This window comes from Macaca nemestrina, chromosome 3 (assembly GCF_043159975.1).
Source record: "Macaca nemestrina isolate mMacNem1 chromosome 3, mMacNem.hap1, whole genome shotgun sequence".
Classification (NCBI taxonomy): domain Eukaryota; kingdom Metazoa; phylum Chordata; class Mammalia; order Primates; family Cercopithecidae; genus Macaca; species Macaca nemestrina.
This window is the reverse complement of record NC_092127.1, coordinates 11,737,071-11,759,035: the sequence shown is the minus strand read 5'-3', so window position 1 is coordinate 11,759,035 and position 21,965 is coordinate 11,737,071. Positions and strand designations below refer to the sequence as shown.

The 21,965-nt window shown below is 34.4% G+C and overlaps 1 long non-coding RNA gene across 1 annotated transcript in view; it reads right to left on the bottom strand.

Annotated features, from left to right (window-relative positions):
- Positions 1–3,190: 3,190 nt before the first annotated feature.
- LOC105466623 (uncharacterized) overlaps positions 3,191–21,965 on the bottom strand; it is a 71,646-nt gene continuing 52,871 nt past the window's right edge. Inside the window, exon 3 of the long non-coding RNA XR_011620480.1 lies at positions 3,191–3,306. This is a non-coding gene — a long non-coding RNA (uncharacterized lncRNA). The remainder of the gene's footprint in view (positions 3,307–21,965) is intronic.

The following is a 21,965-nucleotide window of genomic DNA, read 5'->3' as shown; positions in this document are numbered from 1 at the left end:
ATGTGTTTATGTGCATTTTGACTATGTACATATATAGGTATATCATATATATCTTAGCTTGTTGAACATCTATATCTTTAATAATTTATGCCGCATCGAAATGATATAGATATGATACTGTATGCTATACTAAAACCATAGTCTAAGAGAAATGTATGTAAAAGACAAGGGCCTTTCCAAGAAAATATCATAGTCAAATAAGACATCAACTTTCCACTAAAATCGCCATTTACTAGGTCAGGATATGTATACTTATTTGGAAGAAGACACAGCCATGTGGATAGAAAGGTTATGAAGTTCTATTTCTTATAATTATTTTAAAGAGTCTGAGATTATAATATTTCTCATATGTAGAAATGATTTAATATTCACTTAAACATTTCTTAATGTATGGAACACATTTGAATATGACATTCATTTAATTAAACTATATATTTAGAGTTTCCTTGAATGACTTTCTCTACAACCTGACTTCAACAGATAATTGCCAATTCTGTGCATCCTTTTATAAAACTGACTCCTAAATACAATTAATTAGTAAGTTTTGAAAAACTCCCACATCTCAAGGATGTTTTATAAAAAGGCAAAGTTAATGATTTCAAATCTTAATTTATATTAAATCAAACTATTCCCATCATGTGCTGAAAGAATTACCTTGCTTTAAAAATTGGAGAAACAGAAAATATAGCCACTCGATAACCACTGCATCACTAACCTTTATAGTATATGACCTATTGTGCCATTTAGGGTCATGATCCCTTTATTCATTCTTATATAATATATCCATTGCTCCCATATCTAGAAGGATCTATTTAGAGGAAAATGCTATTCAAGTACTGTTCTACAGAAATAGAAAAACACAATGTCATGGTGTTTGGAAGTGAACTGATGATGCATTGCACTAGCATATAGAGACATCGTTCCCATAAAACTTGTAACATTATAGTTCAGGGACTATTTAACCTTTAATACAAATCATTTTTATTGTCCCAATAGAACTCGAAACACTTTATTCTTTACATTTCTCTTTGGCACTGTGTACCAACTACATTATTATTTTGTCAGGGTGCAAAGAAAAGTCATGTTAAGTCTAATCCATGTGCAAACACTTCTGAAGAGCTATGTAGGAATGTACACATCTCCATCAAATATAGAACATGAAGACTCAAAATTTGTCACTGATGACAGAATATTTATGAAATAAAATGATCTTCTAGACTCTCCTTTATTTTCAGAATTACATAGTTTTCTGCTTTCTCTTTACATGCTATCAGTGATGTGCTTTCAAATAATTCTAATAATTCCGCAACATTGAATAGGGAAAATGCCAGAATAAAACTTACTGCTGCCAATGTGTTTATTTTTCATACTGTCTATTTGTTAGTATTTACTTCTAGGTTTATCTGGCATAACTCATCAGAAAAAACATAAAGTCAATTTATTTCTAACTTTAAAAAGTATTTTTTGGTAGGGACTTAAGTTCATTTACATTAAAATGTATCTTCTGAGGAAATTGGTTCTTCATCTTGTGCTAGTTTGTTTTGTCTTGCTATCATGTTCCTTATTCTTTTCTTTTTACAGTTTGCCAAAGACAAAATTATCAAGGGACATAGTACAGGGAAAAGGGGAAACAAAAGAAATACAATATAAATTAAGTGCTTTAAATTCCAGCGAGAAAATAAAAATGATTTGTGTTAAAGGTTAAATAGTCCCTAAACCATAATGTTACAAGTGTTATAGGAATGATGTTTCTATACTCCTGTGCAATGCATCATCAATCTACCACCAAATACCACTGACATTGTATTTTTTTTTTTTAATCTCTTAAGAAAAACATTTTGGTACCACTTACCTCAGAGACAGTTCTTTTGGAAATTATAAATATATTTCTTTCTGGGATCAAAAGAATCCACATCAAAATGAAAGATGAAGTGTTGAATCTGAATTCACAGCTGCTTTATGCAATCTAGAAAGAGTACGGGATTTCTCATTTTAGTTCACTTCTCAAAGCTTTGTAGATAGAAGCCTGAAATGATATATTTGAATTTTTAAAAATATTCTTCTTGTCTGGCTGTGTAAATGATTGCAATCAATCAGATTTTCTTTGTTCAAGAAAAAAACATGAAATTACAATATGAATATTTTTCACATGTAATTTTAGTTATACAGTGGGCAATGACTGACAGCTTAACAACGTCCCACTGTGGCAAGAATAATGCGTTATTTTCGGAAAAATATTTTTACTTAAGAAAAGTTAAAAAAGTCTCCTTGGAAAACAGTTTTGAAGGTCACAAACGTATATTTGGAGTATATTATTTTTCAATTTCATAAACTAACTTTTAAAAATGTATTAAGATCTTATCTGTTACAAAAACAAAAATCTGCAGCAAATTCGTGGCTGTTCATAATACGCAAACATTTCAGAGAAGTATCATTGCCTATTTCAAAAGTGTTACATTAATTACAAAACCAATTTTAAATATTGGAAAAATAATTATATTAAAAAAATAAATTCCAATGGCAGAATAGATTATTATAATCAAACGGATCCTTTTTCTGCCATTTTGAAAGAAAAGCTATGTTCACTGGACGTTTTATAATTACACTGTTTCTATAAATCAAAAACTATATTGTGATTTTGCTTGAAGATTCCAAAATGAGTTCAATTTTCAACTGTAAATGTACAATATTTGATAGAATTTCCCCCTTTGAGTTGGAGATTTCACTGTAAAACTTTATCCATAAAAATTTAGTATAAATATTATTGTAATCAAATATTATACAGAGTTTGAGAGTGATGTCCACAAAATGGTAAAACAGAAGGTCTCCTGGCATCACTCCTTTCAAAAGAGTACAACAGGAAACTATTCAAACCAAAAATCAAGGAAGTAGTGGAGAAATCCCTGGGTCCCTGGGGAGTTTAGACTTTATCTTACATCCAATGGGAAGCTATTTACAGGTTTTAAGCAAATGATTATGTCTGTGTTTTAAAGGTATTATAGTCTAGAGGCTTCATGGAATTACATAATTTATAATTTATAAATTTATCATACATAACTGATTAAAAGCAAGCTTAGAAGCATAAACTCAAGTTGGAAAAGATGGGTTTGACATAAAAGCTTAAATGTGTTTCATTTGTTTGCTTGTTTGTTTCTAACACAAGTTTAACCTATATGTGAGTCACCTTTGGATTGGTGAATCTAGAGTTTGATGCAGACAATCTGGGCACAGACATTTAGAGAAGGTCAGTCCACAAATGATGCTTAATGATCTCTGGGTGATGATCACTTTCTCTCCAAGGAGAAACTGCATGGAAAGAAAGGTCCACATACACTCTGCAAAACTTAAAAATGGTCATATAAGAGGAGCAAGACTAAGACTCACATTTTCTCTATCTTGAAAGGGACAGAAATAGCCATATACATAGGAATAAATCATGTTTCTTATACTTATTTAAGGAGTCCAAGGATAGAAATGATTTGCCAGGTAACCATTTAGTGCTTGCTGCATTTATAATGTGTGAATTTGACAGAGAAGCCTGAGATGTAGGGGAAAACCTGGAGAGTGAGAAGAAGGTTCTCAAGAAGTAGTGGTTGACTTGGTCAATGCTGAAAGATCAAGAAAGTGAGAACTCTTGGTCATTTGGATTTGGCTACGTAGTCACTAGTGACTTCTGTAAAGAGCAGTTTCAGTGGAGCGTGGGGACAGGAGACCTATTGAAAATGCATCAGAGCGTGAAGAGGAGGTAGGGGAAGGGAAATAGCCTGTGTGGGAACAAACAAAACAAACAAAAATGTTTTCAACAACCCTCCTTGTTTGATCCTTCACCCTTGCAAACGTCTTACCTCAGATCACTGCGCTCATACAAAATGTAAATCAAAGGCAATTATGAATGACTCAAAGCCAGAAGTTCTAGCAAACACATTATTTAGGTGGCAGGATCGTGATGTAAAATGATCCCCACAGGTTGGAAAGATACAAATATAGGTTAGCTTTTTTTTTCATGTCAGTTTTCCAAATTCACCAATGACACTCCCTGCTATTATTTTTGATATTTCAAGGATTCTACATAAAAATATTCAAAAATCTACCTTCATAATTCTTGGTCTTCTGAACTCTGATAATTTATCTTTATTCCAGTTAACATACTTTCATAGCATCAACAATAGTAATAATGGTTGCCAGTTCTAGATTTCTACCATTTACCAACAATAACCCAATTAGTTTATTAATTTAATCCTCATGGCATAAATTGAGGTTTAGATCATTTGTGCAGATAAGGAAGTTGGCATTCACAAAATTAATTAAATTGCTTAAGCAATTTATTTGTTTTTACATCAAATTAAATTATTTAATTGTTTTTACCTAGAATGTTTCACCTCTAAAACCCACAAATTCTTAAATTTGGATCAATTCTCAATACTGCTTCTTCATATGCCAGGCTGCTGAGTACAACAGAGAAAATCACACAGCTGGCTAGATGAATATCTAATTTATCCTATGTATTCATACTACAAAGCACTATCAGAAATTTCATCTGGGTTCTTTCTTTTTTTTTGGTCACTTTCTCGTTTCTGCTCTGCCATGACTCAAACACTTCTCTGTTCAAACATCTTACCCAATATCCATTATAATCTTCATTGTCAACAACTTCGTATCCTATTTTACAGAGATATTTGAGACCAGCAGATTTAAACTTGCTTTAATATCTATCTTTATCTTTATAAACAAATGTATTATTTTCCCACGTTCATTTTTCTCTCCTTTGTTCCAGGCTGAAAGAGAAAATTGCCCCATTCAGAGTTTAAGGTTATTCTTTCTGTGATTTCCATCTGAAATATACTTCTTTAGATCCATTCTTCACTGAGAAACTACAATTTGTGCTTCAAAGCCCTGCTTACATTTTCCTTTTGTGAAATATTCTCTGACACAGGAATTTTCGGCACGTTCCCCAAACACAGTAATTTTTCTATAATGCTAAGGCTATACCTGTACGCACATTCATCGTACTTACAACTGCATGGTTCATGAGGTGGGAGGCAAACATGGTTGCATATTAGGAAAAAAAGTTTCCCAACCCCTTTTGCCACATACTGTGATTCCATAGGATTGAGACAGGACTTAGAAATTGATGATTCATAAATGTTGCTATGTGATGATAATGATCACCCTGGGTTGGAAACCGCTGAATAGTGGAAGGAACATAGGTCTCAGGTCTGAGGGAAACAGCTTTAATTTCAGCTCCGAAACTTAATAGAAGAATGGTTTTCCACAAACTTCTCAAATATCTGACTCCCGGCAATAAATCTTGTCCTGTTTTCCAACTATGTTGGGATTTCTACCACGTCTGTCTTCCCATTTCTATCAGTAGCCCCAGTCATCATCATCTCTCTCACCTGGCCTATTGCAACCCCCTGATCTGATTCACACTTGCTTCCTCTATTATATTTTCTCCTTCTAGAACTGAGAGACTCTTTTATGGAAGAGTTATATAATGCCACTTCTCTCCTTAAAAATCTTCCAGGAACTTCCTCCGACATGCAGAGTATAATCCAAATTCTTCACAATAGCCTATATGACTGTATAACTTGCTGTTACAAATTTCCCTTATCCTATTCCTGTTATTCCTTTGATTTCTCCTACTTCCTTTTCAATTGTTTATTTCAACGCAGCCATGCTGGACTCCTTAATGTTCCTTGCTACACTAGACAAGCTCAGGCCTCAGAGTCCTTGGATTTAATACTGTTTCTGTGTAGACCGTTTCCCTGCAGATATTCATACAACTCTCTTCTTTCCTTTATTCAGATTTCTTATCAAAATCATCTCCCCTAAGAAGTCTTCCTGGCAAAAGAGTATGCACACGTTCTACTCACGCTTACTCATCACCACAAATCACTGACTAATTTTTTAAAAAATTTGTTTTTGTCAATTTCCCTGACAAGACAGGAAAACATGATGTGAATTGAAGACAGGGAATTCTGGACAAGGAGTGCATGAATGGTTCTCGTTGCTGGATGAGGAAACATTGGGGAAAGATAGCAAGTGATTATATTCCATCCTGACCAACAGGGTCACTCGCGGTGGTGCTGAGACCTTAGCAGCCAAAAGCCCAGAAATAGGATCTGATTTCTTAGTGCCTGTGGAAGGCATCAAACCAGGAAAAGTGATGCAACCTTCTCAGTAAGGAGACTGCAATATTTGTACTTCCCTGATTTGATTTGCAAAATGTTCAATCACAGTTTTCCTTCTGTGAGAACAACTCTTACTGGGACTAATACAAACAAAACTTTTTTCTTTTGTCCTTTATTTCCTTTTTTTTTTTTTTTAGATGGAGTCTCACTCTTTCGCCCATGGTTCTTGGCTCACTGTAACCTCCACCTCCGGGGTTCAAGCAATTCTCGTGCCTCAGCCTCCCGCGTAGCTGGGATTACAAGTGCCTGCCACCACGCCTGGCTAATTTAAAACTTTTTTCTATATTTAATTTTTTTTTCTGTATAGTCTGCTTTCTATATTAACAAGCACTGTAATTAGATGGAGCAAAATTTGTTTAGTGTGATCTGGCCATAGCTAACTGGTGGTATTATGGTGAAAAGCTGTATCATATTTTTCCAATTCCATTTCTAGTCTCTAAAACCATTTCTTTCTCACACAGTGTGTTTTCAAGACAGAAGTTAAGTGTTTTTGAGTCTGGTTCTAGTAAGCCTAAAATAACATACCAATTATTTTGATTAAAGAAAAAGGCCATGGGTCATTTTCCTCATTAGATTATGTCAGTTATGGAATTGCTGAACATCTATTATATTTTCTCCCAAATAAACATGGACTCTCTCTCGTTTTATCTTAGTGTTGAATAGAAAAAGTGCGGTCTAGAAGCTGTTATTAGTTTTCCTTTGTAAAATGTCTCTCAGTTAATTAGAATTGTATCCGTTTATAAATATTTCATTGCAAATTTATTAAATAAGCTTTAAGGCTTGTCACAGAGGTGAATGGTGATTGTCTAATTTAAGCCTGAATTTTTGTCTGTAACACTGCCTTTGTCTGGTGACACAATTTTGTACGAGCTTAATGAAAGTGAGTTTAGCTTGTTCTTTTGTCCTTTTGTTGCATTGCCATGACAATGTTTCATACAGAACTATATTGTCTTTTACTTCACCCTTTACCACTTTATTATCTGTTCTACCTTTAAATGACTTCTCTATTAATTTACACAGTAATCCATTGTGTGTTGGTGTATGCCACCAAAAAACAAAAGCATCTAAAAATATGATTACTGCATATTCATTGGTCATTCATTTACTTTCCATGTGGAATATTTAGGTGAGGTTCATAAGAACTGGAAGACTTATCAGCTGTTTCAAAAAAAGTATATAATAAGTGTGCCAAGAGACATTACCTCATAGAAATAAACCGTGAATGTTTGATGTCCCCTCCAGTTTACTCCTGTACTTTAGTACACATCATAATGCACGTTTTCAAGTTTTTTAAATTAAAGTGACTGAGCATTTTTCTGTCATTTCAAAATACCATATTCAGCATAGTGATTATAGGGAAATCATTTGGAGAAGGCAAATGATTCTGAATTCTTTCTAGTCCTGGCTAAAACGGACTTTAATAACCTTATTAAAGTCAGTTTAACTCAAAGGGTCTCAGTAAATTATTATTTTCTTTTTCTTTCTTTCTCCAGGTTCAAGCTGGAGTGCATGGCACAATCCTGGCTCACTGCAACCTCTGCCTCCTGGGCTCAAGGCATCCTTCCACCTCAGCCTCCCAAGTAATTGAGACTACAGGTATAAGCCACCACGCCTGGCTATTTTTTTGTCTTTTTAGTAGAAAAAGGGTTTTTCCATATTGCCCACGGCATTCTCAAACTCCTGAGCTCAAGCAATCCACCCACCTTGGCTTCCCAAAGTGCCAGGATTACAGGTGTGAGCCGCCACGCCTGGCCAGTATTCATTTTTTGTGGGGGAGTGAGGGGTCAGTTTTCTGACCCATGAAAGCAGATATTGAGAGTTTGAACATTTTTAATTTAAAATAAAGTTTTATATAAGATCACTTTTTGTTAATAACTTAATTGTTCCTTGGATGCTGTAGATTAAAATTTTAAAGACCATCAAGATACAACTTTATATACACCATGTGCCTTATTAGGTGATTTGGTCAACGACAGCCTACCTATACAACAATGATCCCATAAGATTGTAATACTATATGTTTTCTGTACCTTTACTATGTTTAGTTACATAAGTATTTACCACTGTGTTACAATTGCCTACAGGATTCAGTAGAGTTCATGCTGTATAGGCTTGTAGACTAGAAGCAATAAGCTATACCATATAGCCTAGGTGTGTAGTAGTCTATACCATCTAGGTTTGTGTAAGTACATTCTATGATGTTTCCACATTGACAAAATCGCCTAACAATGCATTTTTCAGAATATATCTCCATCATGGAGAGACATGACTGTCCTGCCTTTTGTTTGTACCACTGTGTTCTTATTCAAAGAAAAATATACACATTACACACTTTAAACTCTTCTTCACACTCACGTTAGCAATTAAGAATGCGGGAATGTACAGTACATGCACTAACTGTGCCTTGACCATTTGCTGACCTGATACATGACTTAATATCTTAATATATTTGATCTCACTTGAGGAAATCGAGTCTGGAAAAGAAAATGTGCACTTAATGTAAATAAAATTATATTAAATGTTTCTTCCTAGTTTAAAATAATTTTTCAATAAACCAGGATCCCTTAAAATTTTCTCATTAAACATTGAGCTATTTTTCTTTTATTAGAAATTACCTATAAAAATAGTGGCTGTCTCTCTTGATTAAAAATGGATTGGTATAATGATATACTATTAGATCTATACCCTTTCTATTCTGTTTTTTCCTTCTAATTTATAGAATAATCATGACTATGATATCAGGAACAAAAATGACCTCAAGAACAGGTGCCTAATTGGGAGAAAACTTGACACTTCCCATTTCCACTTTAGGAGTTAAAAAAATCTACACATTCAGTTATTTTTATAGTTAAAAAGTTTAATTTTGTTTAAAATACCACAAAGTATAAAACATGATCTGAATATTGTTAAAATGTCATGCAAATTAGAACCATGCTTATTCAATTTGAATCAAGGTATATTTAAATCATTTTTTCATAAAATTATTGAGATTATTAATATGTAGTAACCTAAATCATTTTTATAAAGTGATAATAAAACAGATTGTCCCAAGAGATTGATTTTGTTATAGCTGCATCTAAAGAAACTAAAATGCATTGTGGCAGGAAGGACTGGTGTCATTTATAGTGACATTCAAGTAATCTGGGGGTGATAGATGCTTGACTCTGCTAAATTTGTGCTAGGATTAGCACCATTTATCTGCTTTTAGTGTGTTAAATACTCAATGAAATATGTGTTTATAAAAGTAATTCTGTGTTTTTCAAATTTCATGACACTTTTAATAAAACTGTTAAATTAACAGCTTTTTGGGGTTATAACTGATATACAAAGAACTACACATATTCAATATGTAAAATTTGATGAGTTTGAACATACACAAACACCCATCATATCATCACCACAATCAAGGTAATCAATGTATCCAGCACATTTTAATAGTACGATAAAGACTACTCCGCCTTTTAAGAGTCCTGGTAGTCTCAGTGAAACAAAATCTCTTGATTTTCAACATTCCTCTAATGTATCAGTTCTTTCCAACTGAGATTTACCAAGCAATGTCATTTTGTGTTGAATTACCATGAGTTTTTAAAAGATGCTAAATGAAGTAAAGTATGTTAGAATTTGATTGCCAATCAAGACTTTGATATGCGATCTGAATTTTTAGACCAGTGGTTCTTAGGTTGGTGAGGGAGAGGGGCAGCTGTACTGTGTGGGAGACGATTGGCAATGTCTGGCAATATTTTAGTTATCACAATTGCAGGCTGGTGCCAGAATCTAGTATATAAAGGCCAGGGATGCTGCTACATGCCCTACAAGGCACAGGGCAGTCTTGTAGTATCTGGCTCACAATGTCAACAGTGCTGAGGTACAGAAACACTAATTTAGATTAATCATTGTGCTCAAAAGTGAAGAGTGAGCAAAATGTGTTGTTTGCCTTGCGAATTTTGGAGGAAAAAAAAACAAAGCTCCATCCAACCATTCTACATTTCTGACATCTGTGTTACATATGATTGGAGATTCTCTTTCTTCTAAATACTCATTGTGTGCTTCAATGACTGCTGGGATAAGAGCCACTTGTTCCTACAGTAATTGTCACAGGATAGCTGCCAGATGGTAATACTGAGAAGGACAACATGAAAAAAAATTCTATGTGTTTTTTTTTTTTCTTTCTCGTTTCATTCTATCTTCATAGGCTATATAAGTTGTTCTAATGTTTGAAATTTGTTCTACCTTGCTTTAACCAGAAGACATAATTCCTTCATGCAAATGGCACCTAAATGGTGAGCAAACATGTCATGTGAAATTCCCTTAATATATCTGCTCATTATTGGTCCCTATGGACCATTTAATATTATTCAAAGAGGAAAGATTTTTCTTTTCCTTTTTCTTTTTTTTTTTTTTTTTGCCACTAAAAGAAAATCTGGGTAGGCCTATGACTCTTCTGTTCACTCTTGGAGAGTGCTGTGTCATAAATACTATTAGAATGCCCTGACTTTATGATATGTAGAGCTATGCATTTGATTTAACTCTTCACTGTGACATGTAAGACTGACTTCAGGCAGGCTGTTGCCTGTGAATAGGCATGACCAGCTTGTTCTCTCTTTTCCATTTGACTTTTTGCAAAGCCTCTCAAATTGAAATACAGAAAGGGGCATAGTCAGAGGGTAGACTTTTACATAGAGGTGCTGCTCTAGAATGAATCTGCGTTCACTACTTCTGGCAGGATTTTAGCATGGACTTTTACTAGTTACTAGCTTATTTTAACGTTTCGTGGTGTCACTGAGGCGCCTCTGCTTGGACTCTCTGCTATGACGTGGGATACAGTCACCCTTCCCCTGAGTACTACTCCCTGTATGCGTCTGATTTTTCAGGGGCCCCATTCATGGAAAACTCTTTGAGTCTCACTGTATACACACATGATACTCTTGAGCAGGACTCACACTGACTACAGGCTGACACTTCCCTGAATGACAAATTATCTGGTCTATAAGAAACATTTACCTATCATTTATCTTGACAGATTCTAGCAGTGAATTTCCTACCAAAGAATTTTGGCAGAATTTCTTTCTTCTTGATGGCTTACCTTCAAACTCCATGAATCACAGATCAAGGTGACCTTTGTGAGTCACCTTTCTCTGGGCTTAAGCAGGTAGCCTCTTTCCGGTCATCCACATTTGGAGAGAATGTCGGAACTCAGCACACACAGCAACAACACTCTCCAAGGTAATCTCTCAGTCTCCATTCTCTCAAACTGATATGCCCAGCTACGCTGAAAACCTGAACCTTTGTAGGCTCAGAACTTACTTGGATAACTGACATTCATTGTCAACTGGGGCCTGAGTCTAAATATCTAAGATACCATTTGTGATTACTAGAAGAATTCACATCACAATTTGCTCATAAATCAAAATTTCATATTTGGAAAGATGATAGAATGAAATCATATTGATACCATTGTTCTCATGCCTCATTCTAATGATTAAAAACTGTAAACAACATATGTGCATAAAATACTCTGGAAATTACAAATGCACATATATAGTCTATATACATATGTTTATACACATATTACATGTATATGTATATGTACACATATTACACGTATATGTGTATATTACACATATACATATGTATATGGATATATATGCATGTGTGCACAAAATACACATATATGTGCATAAAAGATATATGTATATATGTGTATACATATGTGTGTGTGCATATATATATATATTGTTTTTCTGTTAAATCTTTTACAATAGTGCAATTTTCAATTTTGGTGTGAAGTCTTAAGTAACTGATGTTAAGACAGAAATCTAAGAAAGTTATTTTAAACAGTAATATTTTGGCAATGCAAAGCTATCTAGTAATATTGCTCAGACAATACAAAGCTAGTTCTATTCATATTTGTCCTGCTGATCTGGAAGATAAAACTGATCTCTCCCTGCAAGGGCTGCACTAACTGGAATGAGACATTGTGTTTGTTGGACCTATGACCTTCTTTACAGAGAAAAGCAATTCATAAAGTTAGAAAAGGGCACCATGTAAAATCCAACGCACATTTTGTAGAAATAGCATGAGGATTGCCGAGAGGGGTGAGAAAGACTAAATAATAGCAACAATCAAACCAAAAACAACAAGAAAAAAATCCCTATTCTCCATTGTTTATTCTTGAGAATATGACATAGAAAAAATATGCCTAAGAAAATGTATCGTAAGGGAGAATGTTATTTGTGTATTTTTTCCAAAGGGACATGTTCTTAATTTTTTTTTTGCACTGCATTTATGTATTGTTAATATCTTTTTATAACTTGAATATATTTTAATTCTACAGCTCTGGATCAAGGCATGCAAATATGCTATTTTGATCTTGTATTTTAGTTTTGTCTTTTTCTTAATTCCATGTAGCACACATGATTATTATGAGAAAATGTTTTAGATTTACCTGTATGTTAAACAATTTTATTTTTGTTAACTCTTCTTCCATCTCAGCTTCTTTATAAGATTATTTTCCTTTTTCCTGAAGTATGCCTTTGTAGGTTCCTTCACTGAAATTGTTTTGCCATGTTGATGGATCAGTTTTTATTTTTCTGAAAGTGCATTTATTTCTCCTTTAGTCTTGAATACTTGCTTTGCTGGATGAAAAAACTTACTTGATCCTAATTCGCAGGCATAAGGGGCTTAATTTAGAGAGATTTTCTTGTGGAGGAAATGTGTCTCCTGCTTCATCCGAGGACCATGAATTCCTAACAACGCGGTACCACTTTGTCTTCCTTTGAGAGGCCTGGTTAGTGCGAGAACCTCAGAGTCGGCTCTCCACCAAGGATATAAACAACGTTATTAGTGGCGTCTTCCATTTCAGGAAGATAATTACAATCGTTTTTACAAGGAGTATTTCACAAAGGAGTATATTTAAATTTTATTTGATCTGGGATAGAAGGGTATACCTAAAGGTGTTCATGGTATATTGTGAAAAATTTTCTAAATTGTAATTTAAAAATAATAATGTTAACATACTAAAAATAAATCTAATAATCGTAGTAAAGTTTTTAAAGGTTGTCAAAACCTTTTTCCCCTGCCTTCTTTGTACAAGGCTCAGGTGGTAGACTTGTTAAGTAGTGAAATGAGATATTCAAGGGTAATGCCTAAAGCACAGTGGATTAATGACTATTATAACAGATAATACTCTTTAGATTGTTGTTTGATCATACATGGGATGACTAGGTTCATGTTAATAATGCACAATGGTCTTCAGTGGGGGAAGCAAGGGTGAAATTGAGATTTAACACAGAAATTACAGATTTAATAATTAACATCACTTTACTACTCAAAAATTAATTTTCAGATCACAAATTTTTTATCTATTTTGTTCCAATTTTAATTATTGCCTCCAGATTTCTTATGTAAATAAATTCTTATAGATGGTTAGATAATGTACCTCTCATTATTATTGTTTGTCTTAAAATGGAATCAGTTTACAGCTAGAATGACATCATTACCACACTGGATCTTATAGAAGGATCCGCCAGACCTCAGTAGTTGTTCAGAGCTCCAGGGTCTGTCAGTCAGGATGCAGGGTCTAGACAGCCCTCTACCATGTGGATGTAGCAAATTCTGTAACCACTTCTTGCTCAGATTACATGATACTTAAAACTCATCAAGCCAAACTTGAGAGGAAGTGGCTCTTCTGGCAAGATTTCTAGTGATCCCAGAATCTTTGTGAAGAGAAACTCATATTTGTTTACAAAGCTATTATAATATGTATAAAACACTAAGATTTAATTTTATATTAATATTTGTAAGTATATTTTTGTTCTGGCATTTGATTTAAAAATATAATTCCAGAAAGTAAATCTTATAAATAATACATAACAATAGTCATATAAACTTTTATTTTTTTTTTGAGACGGAGTCTCACTCTGTTGCCCAGGCTGGAGTGCAGTGGCCGGATCTCAGTTCACTACAAGTTCTGATTCCTGGGTTCACGCCATTCTCCTGACTCAGCCTCCCGAGTAGCTGGGATTATAGGCGCCCGCCACCATGCCCGGCTAATTTTTTTTATTTTTAGTAGAGACGGGGTTTCACCATGTTAGCCAGCATGGTCTCGATCTCCTGACCTAGTGGTCTACCCGCCTTGGCCTCCCAAAGTGCTGGGATTACAGACGTGAGCCACCGCACCCGGCCTAAACATTTTTTAAAAAATTTAATTCTACTCTTTATGGCTGTTGGTCAGAATTGTTAAAATATAAATGTAATAAAAGCCCTAGTACCATCTTATGTCTTATAAAGAAAAATTACTTTTAGCTTTTATAGTGAAGCCCACCAAAATGATTCAGTTTGCCAGTATTTTTCAAAAACAATGTTAACCTATATGGCCCATAAAAAAAGTAAACTAACAAAATTTCTTTCTTAAAATCTTGGTAACTTCATGGATACATAGTAAGGTAGGTAGGCATTGAGTCTCCAACTTAACCAATTATTTGAAACTTTCCAAAATAGTTTTTTATTTTGCTTTGAGAGATGTGCAAGTTCACCAACATAGAGAAATTCTTCAGTTTTCAATCATTTTAGTCCTTTGTAATAGTACATGGGCATAAATCAGAGCACTTGTATAATAATAGCCTACAGTAAAGAATAGATGTTTCAGCCAGGCATGGTGGCTCACACCTGTAATCCCAGCACTTTGGAGGCTGAGGTGGGCGGATCACCTGAGGTAAGGAGTTCAAGATCGGCCTGGCCAACATGTTGAAACCCTGTCTCTACTAAAAATACAAAAATTACCCAGGCGTGATGGTATGTGCCTGTACTCCCAGCTACTTGGGAGGCTGAGGCAGGAGAATTGCTTGAACTCAGGTGGCGGAGGTTGCAGTGAACCGAGATCGCGCCATTGCACTCCAGCCTGGGCAAAAGAGTGAGACTCCGTCTCAAAAACAAACAAACAAACAAAAAATGTTGCAAAGTGTTTTAAAGAATTATTTACAATGCATAATCTGGCTTCTTACATTAATTTTCTTATTTTTAAATCTAGCCCTTTGAAATTCATCAACTGTCATGTATTATTTTCAGATGAAAATAATCAGTGATTATTGAAAATGGAATTTAAAGTTCTGTGAATTAGATGGGAAACAAAAATTTGCCTTCAGTTTTTACAGATTCCACCAGACTATGAAATCTGTGATGTCATAGATTTTCTCTATTTTGTTTGCTGCTCTCTCTCTAGCACCTACAAGAGTGACCCACACAGTGAACACTCCGTTTCTGCTTACTGAATAAATAAGAATCTCACATGTGGCCACTGCTCACTTATTCAGCTCAAAACCATGACTCTTTGTGTCACATTATTTTATCAGTTCTCTTCTTCTAACACCTAGCTTTTATAATGATTTTCCTAGCATTATAGTTACATTTACACAGATGATTTTATTTTAAAAATGCAAACCATTCTTTACAAATGCCACTCGAAGCCAATAAAGAATTAATTCCTTTAAGATATATACTTGCACATATTGAGATTTTCAAGCAGAGTCAGACTTTAAAGCCACCAAATGAAAGCGCTCTTATGTGTGTCTTATCACGGAGGCTGAGTACCAGGATTTTACTTTTAAAATTTTTATGTTGTCTCTCTCCCCTGCTCTTCTAAATAGAAGGGAAAAAAACAGTATGTTGGCTATACAGTCTTTATGTTACATTTTCTCAGAGAAATGTTTAGCAATTATAAATAGGAAGAATAAGAACCCAAAAGCATGACCTGAGTCATCCCTTGCTTGTATTTTTGTGGGAAAGTTGAGTCTCATCCTTTTCAGTTCTGTTGCTAGCCTGGGAAGCTGAAACCACAGTCCCTTCCAAACGATAACCATAATTTTCTCCCTTCTACTTTATTTTCTTATATTTTTCATCTTATAATTAGCAGTTACAAAAACTTTTGGGTCCAAATGTTTTACCAAGTCAGTTAACTTACTTCCTAACCTTTTTGAATAGCCCATTTGAAGTCCGTTAACACTGTGACTCTAAAAAGACTAAATATAAAGTTTTACTAAGATAAGTCATCATGCTGAATAAGTACACAAATATGACCTTTGGTATGGATGTGCACGTAAGCAGTGGGGTAAATGCCTCCTTGTATTTAAAAGTAAAGAATTCTGTACTACAAGTAGAAATCTACCTGCAAAAACACACACAGTCTGGCCGTAGCTACAGGTAGCATGCATGTTCCTTTTACATGCGAGTCAGAAAACCTGATTTTATTATGCTCTGTGTTAATCATCAAGGTAGTGAGGGCAAACCTATTGGGATATTGTGCATTCCTTGCAGAGAAAGCAAAACAAGCAGTTGAATTTTCTTTTCTTAGGAGAGAAAACAATGCGGTCATCTAGAATGACAGATTGTCATCACTGGGGCACGGGAGAGGGGTTGAGCAAGTCAATGGATGTTTCCTAGAGCCTAGAGAATATGTGTGATACTCTGAAGTATATTTTTTCTAAATCCCAGGTGAGTATGCAATGCTAATGTGAGGTAGAGATAATTATTATTGTCATAAGCATTATTACTTAACATGCTTTTCCTCTTATATGCTACACATTATGATATATGCTTTAAAATATTGGTTTGATTCTCACAACAAGCCTGTGGGTTTGGTATTGCTGCCAATAGTTAACATATTTGAAAAAGCTGGAAGAGATATAACTCGTTTCCATAGAATCAATCAACCATTGATATATAAAAGGAGACTAGTTCTTTTAAACAAAGGGAAAGTGTGACTAAATAAAACTTTAAATGAAAACAAGTGCAAAAACGCTATCGGGATTGGAGATACATTTTTAAAAATTTGCTATGTATTTACAATTAAAAAATATATTAATGAAGTATTTTGAATAGAGTTTCCTAAGTCTAATAAGGTTTGCCAGGGCATGAGTGACTAAAATACAAACAAACAGGCTTCTAAACATATTCTCCCTCACTGTTTCATCAATGCCATACATACTTATTAATGGTTTAGAAAAATACACCCTGCTATGGTTTATTGCCAAATAGCAAAGATATAAATTACATCTCCAACACTGACATGCCACTACATTATTAACAGGGCCACGGAGGCCATTGAAACTACACTGTATGCACATCTACAGTAAAGGGCATATTGAATGGTAAGCTTTAGTATTTTAGTGTATTTAATTTGGCACACTTGGTGCTGTTCTTTGTGAATGTTAATCTTTTCAACCAATACAGCAGCATGTCAGTATCTTCATTTGCAGGGTATAATAGGCTTATATCCTGAAACAATAAACTTATAATAGCTTGTCTGTTGCTTGGTGGAGATATGCACATTCAGCATGAACAAGGTGTTGCATGCCCTATTTTTGCTCAAGGTTCTTTATACATGCCCTTCCTTTCCTGTCAGGAACACAAGCCACATTTATAAGTTTTTGCTATAATACCAACTGCATAGTTTGGAAATTTTCCAGTGTAGTACAATTCACTTTCTTTTTCCATTATTGATAAAATTATAACTAGGTACATCTATATTTGAAATGTGAAGTGAGCATTAGACTGATTTTTAATGTTACATTGAGACTGATTTCTTTTTTTAGGACAGAAGATTTGGAAAAGGTGCATGCTTGTAGTATAAAACAGAAATAAATGTACATAAAGGATCTTAATACAGATTACTTCTTTTTACCAATGGTAATATTCAACTTGGTATTCATCAGTGGGTAGGTTTGAATCCATTCTATTTAACTACTTTCTTTTCTGACTAATTTCATTTCTGCAATACAGTAGATATATTATTAGGAACCAAAAAATGAAACAAAACACTTATAGGTCATTTAATAAAATATTTCTCTTCCAAATATTCTAAAATGGTATTAACACATATTCTATTTAGAACTCTTACTTCCTGTTATTATCTGTTATATTAAAACAATTGAGGTATAAATTTCTAGATAAAAGGGCGTTACTCTAAAATCCCTTTCAAAAGATTGCAGCCTCAGTTGTATACTTCTATTGAATGACCCCAGTGATTGTGCTGCTTCATTGCATTTTACTTCTAACATTTCTGTCCTATGCACAAGATTGAAAAAGATTAAATTTGATTTGTGGCAGTCACTACTTGTTATCTTCAAATAAGTATTTGCAGATTAAACAAAGCATGATTCTAGAAGTAAGCATTATTGAACCTATTTTAGAAAGACTTTTGTAAAATTAACCCATTTTTTACTATCAAACCTATGTTGTAGGAAACAGAATGCCTGTCCCATGTATTTCCAAATGAAGCGTGACTTTAGAATGTGCTCCTCTTTATGCAGGTCCAACTCATCACTTTAAAGCTTTTCAAATCAAGTGCACTGGCACCACATACTTAACTGAATTTCTCGAAGATTTTATGGTTATTATCTAAAATACTGTACTAGCCTATCTATTATTCTTTAAATTATTTTCTCAGATTGTATTTCAGTTTTAGTGATTAAGTTTCTGTTTTGCAAATTAATACAATCTTGGGGATTGCATATATTTTAAACACACATACAGATAACACACACACATTACATTATTAATCTAGAACACATTATTAAATCTAGAACTTACTGACTAGTGTAAGTTTTTCCTCTACCTTTGGGAACCTTGAGCATAATAGCTTTGTTCATTAGATTGTACTATTAACTACAGATAATTAAATGTTGCTTTAGAAATTGCTGTAATAAAGTGATTTAGGCTTACCAATTTCAGTCATACAAGCCTTATTAAAATAGTAGTAAAAGTCCATTTATCTCTTAAACAACTTTAAGGACTTTTCAGAAAAACAATAATGTATTTAGTATACTCCCCTATAAAGGAGTTTCTGATTTTTTTTCTCAGCAGTCTAAAATCAGCATAGAGAATTCTGTATATTAATTTCAAGACAGATTTATGTTTCATATTAAATAGAAGATGACATATTTCAACTATTTTGTAGTGGAGAATAAGGCATGGAAATTTATCAGCCTGGGTATTCTATTGCAATCTTTTTTCTAAGTTGAAATGCTTCCAATGACATGCCCAAAAGAACAATTTTTACATGAATTATTCCACATATATGTATGCATGAATATGTGTGTACATATATATGTAATTTCTTTGGTAATTTTTTGGATTTTTAAAAATTTTATTTTTTACTTTTGTAGAAATAGGGTCTTGCTATGTTGTCCAGACTGACCTCAAATTCCTGGTCTCAAGCAGTCCTCCTACCTTGGCCTCCTAAAGTGCTGGGATTACAGGTGTGAGCCACTGCACCCAGGTAACTTTTGGTGCTTTTGCACACTCCTCAGCTTTCCAAGAGGGATTCATGATGGGCATGACACCTCCAAAAAATAGAGTGACTTGGGACAAAGATGGTAAACAATATTTGCTTGTGTTAAGGAGTTCTGCCTCTCTGAGGTGCAAGCGTTTTTATAAAACATATAAAAAAGGGAATAATTTTACTTTATAGGATTGATGTGTTAGATTTAAAATCTATGAAATGCCATTCACTATTCATGTCACATGGTAGATGCTCAATGAATGATAGCTTTCACTAATATTACTAATAAGAAAGTAGTTGTTAAATACAGGGATTTTATAGCCAAATTATTTCTCTATTACTTCTTAGTTATTTATCCTTTCCAAGTCAACTAACTTCTCAGAGCTGCAGGGTCCTCTTCTATAAAATAGAGATAAAACTTGCCTCTCAGTAATTAACAAATACAGCATAAAGTGCACAATAAAACTATGAAAAATGTTTCTCCTATTTTCTTGTCTCATAGAAGATGCAGTCTTTAGTTATTGAAGGTTAACCAAGTAATTAGTAGTGTTTTATGCAGAACCAGTTGGAAGGGAGTCTGGAAAGACAACTAAGAAACAGGTAAACATTATAAAAGTTACCAGAAATATTACAAATGTTATTACTTCATGCTACTAATAATGCATTTTAGAACTGAAGGAGCTGCACAACTTAGCCAAAATGTAACAGGAGGAGGGAATGTGGAAAGAACTGGATTCTGAGAGTGCTTAGTCAAGATGGGTGGAGATTATGTCAGAAGTCAAGAAAGTTCCTGGTACGGAAGCACCCACCTGTTAGATAGGAGTTCCATCCTACCATGCACCTCGGATGGCTCTTAAAGCTGAGAGAGAGACAACTATGAGTGAGGGAGCAATGTTATTGTATGGCAGGGGGTTGAATAAAGGATCTAGACTGTGGGCTGCAGTGGATGCTATGATATGTTGCCAAACCCCCACTTAAGACTGAAGCACTCGTTCTGCAGCTGCTGGGAGTGTTGCTGGCTGATTATGTAAGCGAGGCCCACCACCTTGGAATTGAAATCATCCTCCGAAGAATAGAGGGGCCTCATCAAGGTGTGTGGAAAGCAGCCTCTACCCAATGTCTGCTTGATGTGAGTGGTATAAAGATTTCTGCTCTTGTCTTCAAGGTGGGTGAGTTCTGAATGGACACTGGGGTCTGGCACTCCCTGTGGAGTCTGCCGAGGTCCTGGTTGTGACCGCATTGCAGTTCAACACCTTCTACCATTTCTACTTTATTCTACTCCCTAGCCGACTTTCTTTTTCCTTTTTTGTAAGGTATACATAACATAAAGTTTACATTGTAACAATTTTTACATGTACAGTTTGGTGGCATTAAGTACACTTATACTATTATTTTTCAACCATCACCACAATCCATCTCCAGGTCTTTTTAATTATCCCAAATTGAAATTTGTAACCTTTAAACAATACCTACCCATTCTCCCTACCCTCAACTCTGGCAACCACCATTTTACTTTGTGTCTTTATATATATAACCCCAAGCCAATTTCCATCTTTTAATATTCATATTTAATATTTAATGATCAACTAAAAGAAATCAAAATCAAATTATTGTATCAAATATATTTCAAAATAAAAAATTTTACCTGGGAATACAAAAATATATATTTTTATGAAGAACCCACAGTTTAGTTAAGAGGTCATAGCATAACAAACATCCAAGAATCTCATTATCTCCCTCCTGTTTTTTTCTTAAACTTTTCTATTGATGCTCACTTGATGTCTCATAATTTTAAGCCAAATAATCTTTTTGCATCTTTCTTTTACAGTCTCTTCATTATTTTGTTGGTGAGTAACACTCTTATAATTCATTTTTCAAAATACTTTCTGATTCTTGCATGCATTTACAGTTACAATTATTTTGCACTCTCATTGATCTGTTTCTTGGCTCCTGTTACAGATTCCCAGGAACCAGTCCTGCTACTTTTATCTGACTGATTCCTGCTTTTCATGACCAGGTATGAAGCACACTCTCTTCCAGTTGTACAGTTGGAAAGACTGAACTCAAAGTCTGAACCACCATGTTCGGAAATACTAACTGTGCAAACTCGAATCAGCTTTTTCCTTCCAACTTTTATTTTAGGTTCAAGGGGTGTATGTGCTGGTTTGTTACATGGGTAAATTGCAGGTCACAGGGGTTTGGTGTACAGATAATTTTGTCACCCATGAAATCAGCATAATACCTGATTGGTAGTTTTTTAGTCCTCACCCTCCTCCCACCCTCCACCCTCATGTAGGCCCCAGTGCCTATTGTTCCCTTCTTTGTATTGTTCCCATGTATACTCAATGTTTAGCTCCCACTTATAAGTGAGAAATGCGGTATCTGGTTTTCTGTTCCTGCGGAACCAATTCTTTAATGTATTTTAGCCTCATTTTCTACATATGTTAACTGGAAATCATCATTACTTCTCACTAAATACTATAGGAGACATAATACAG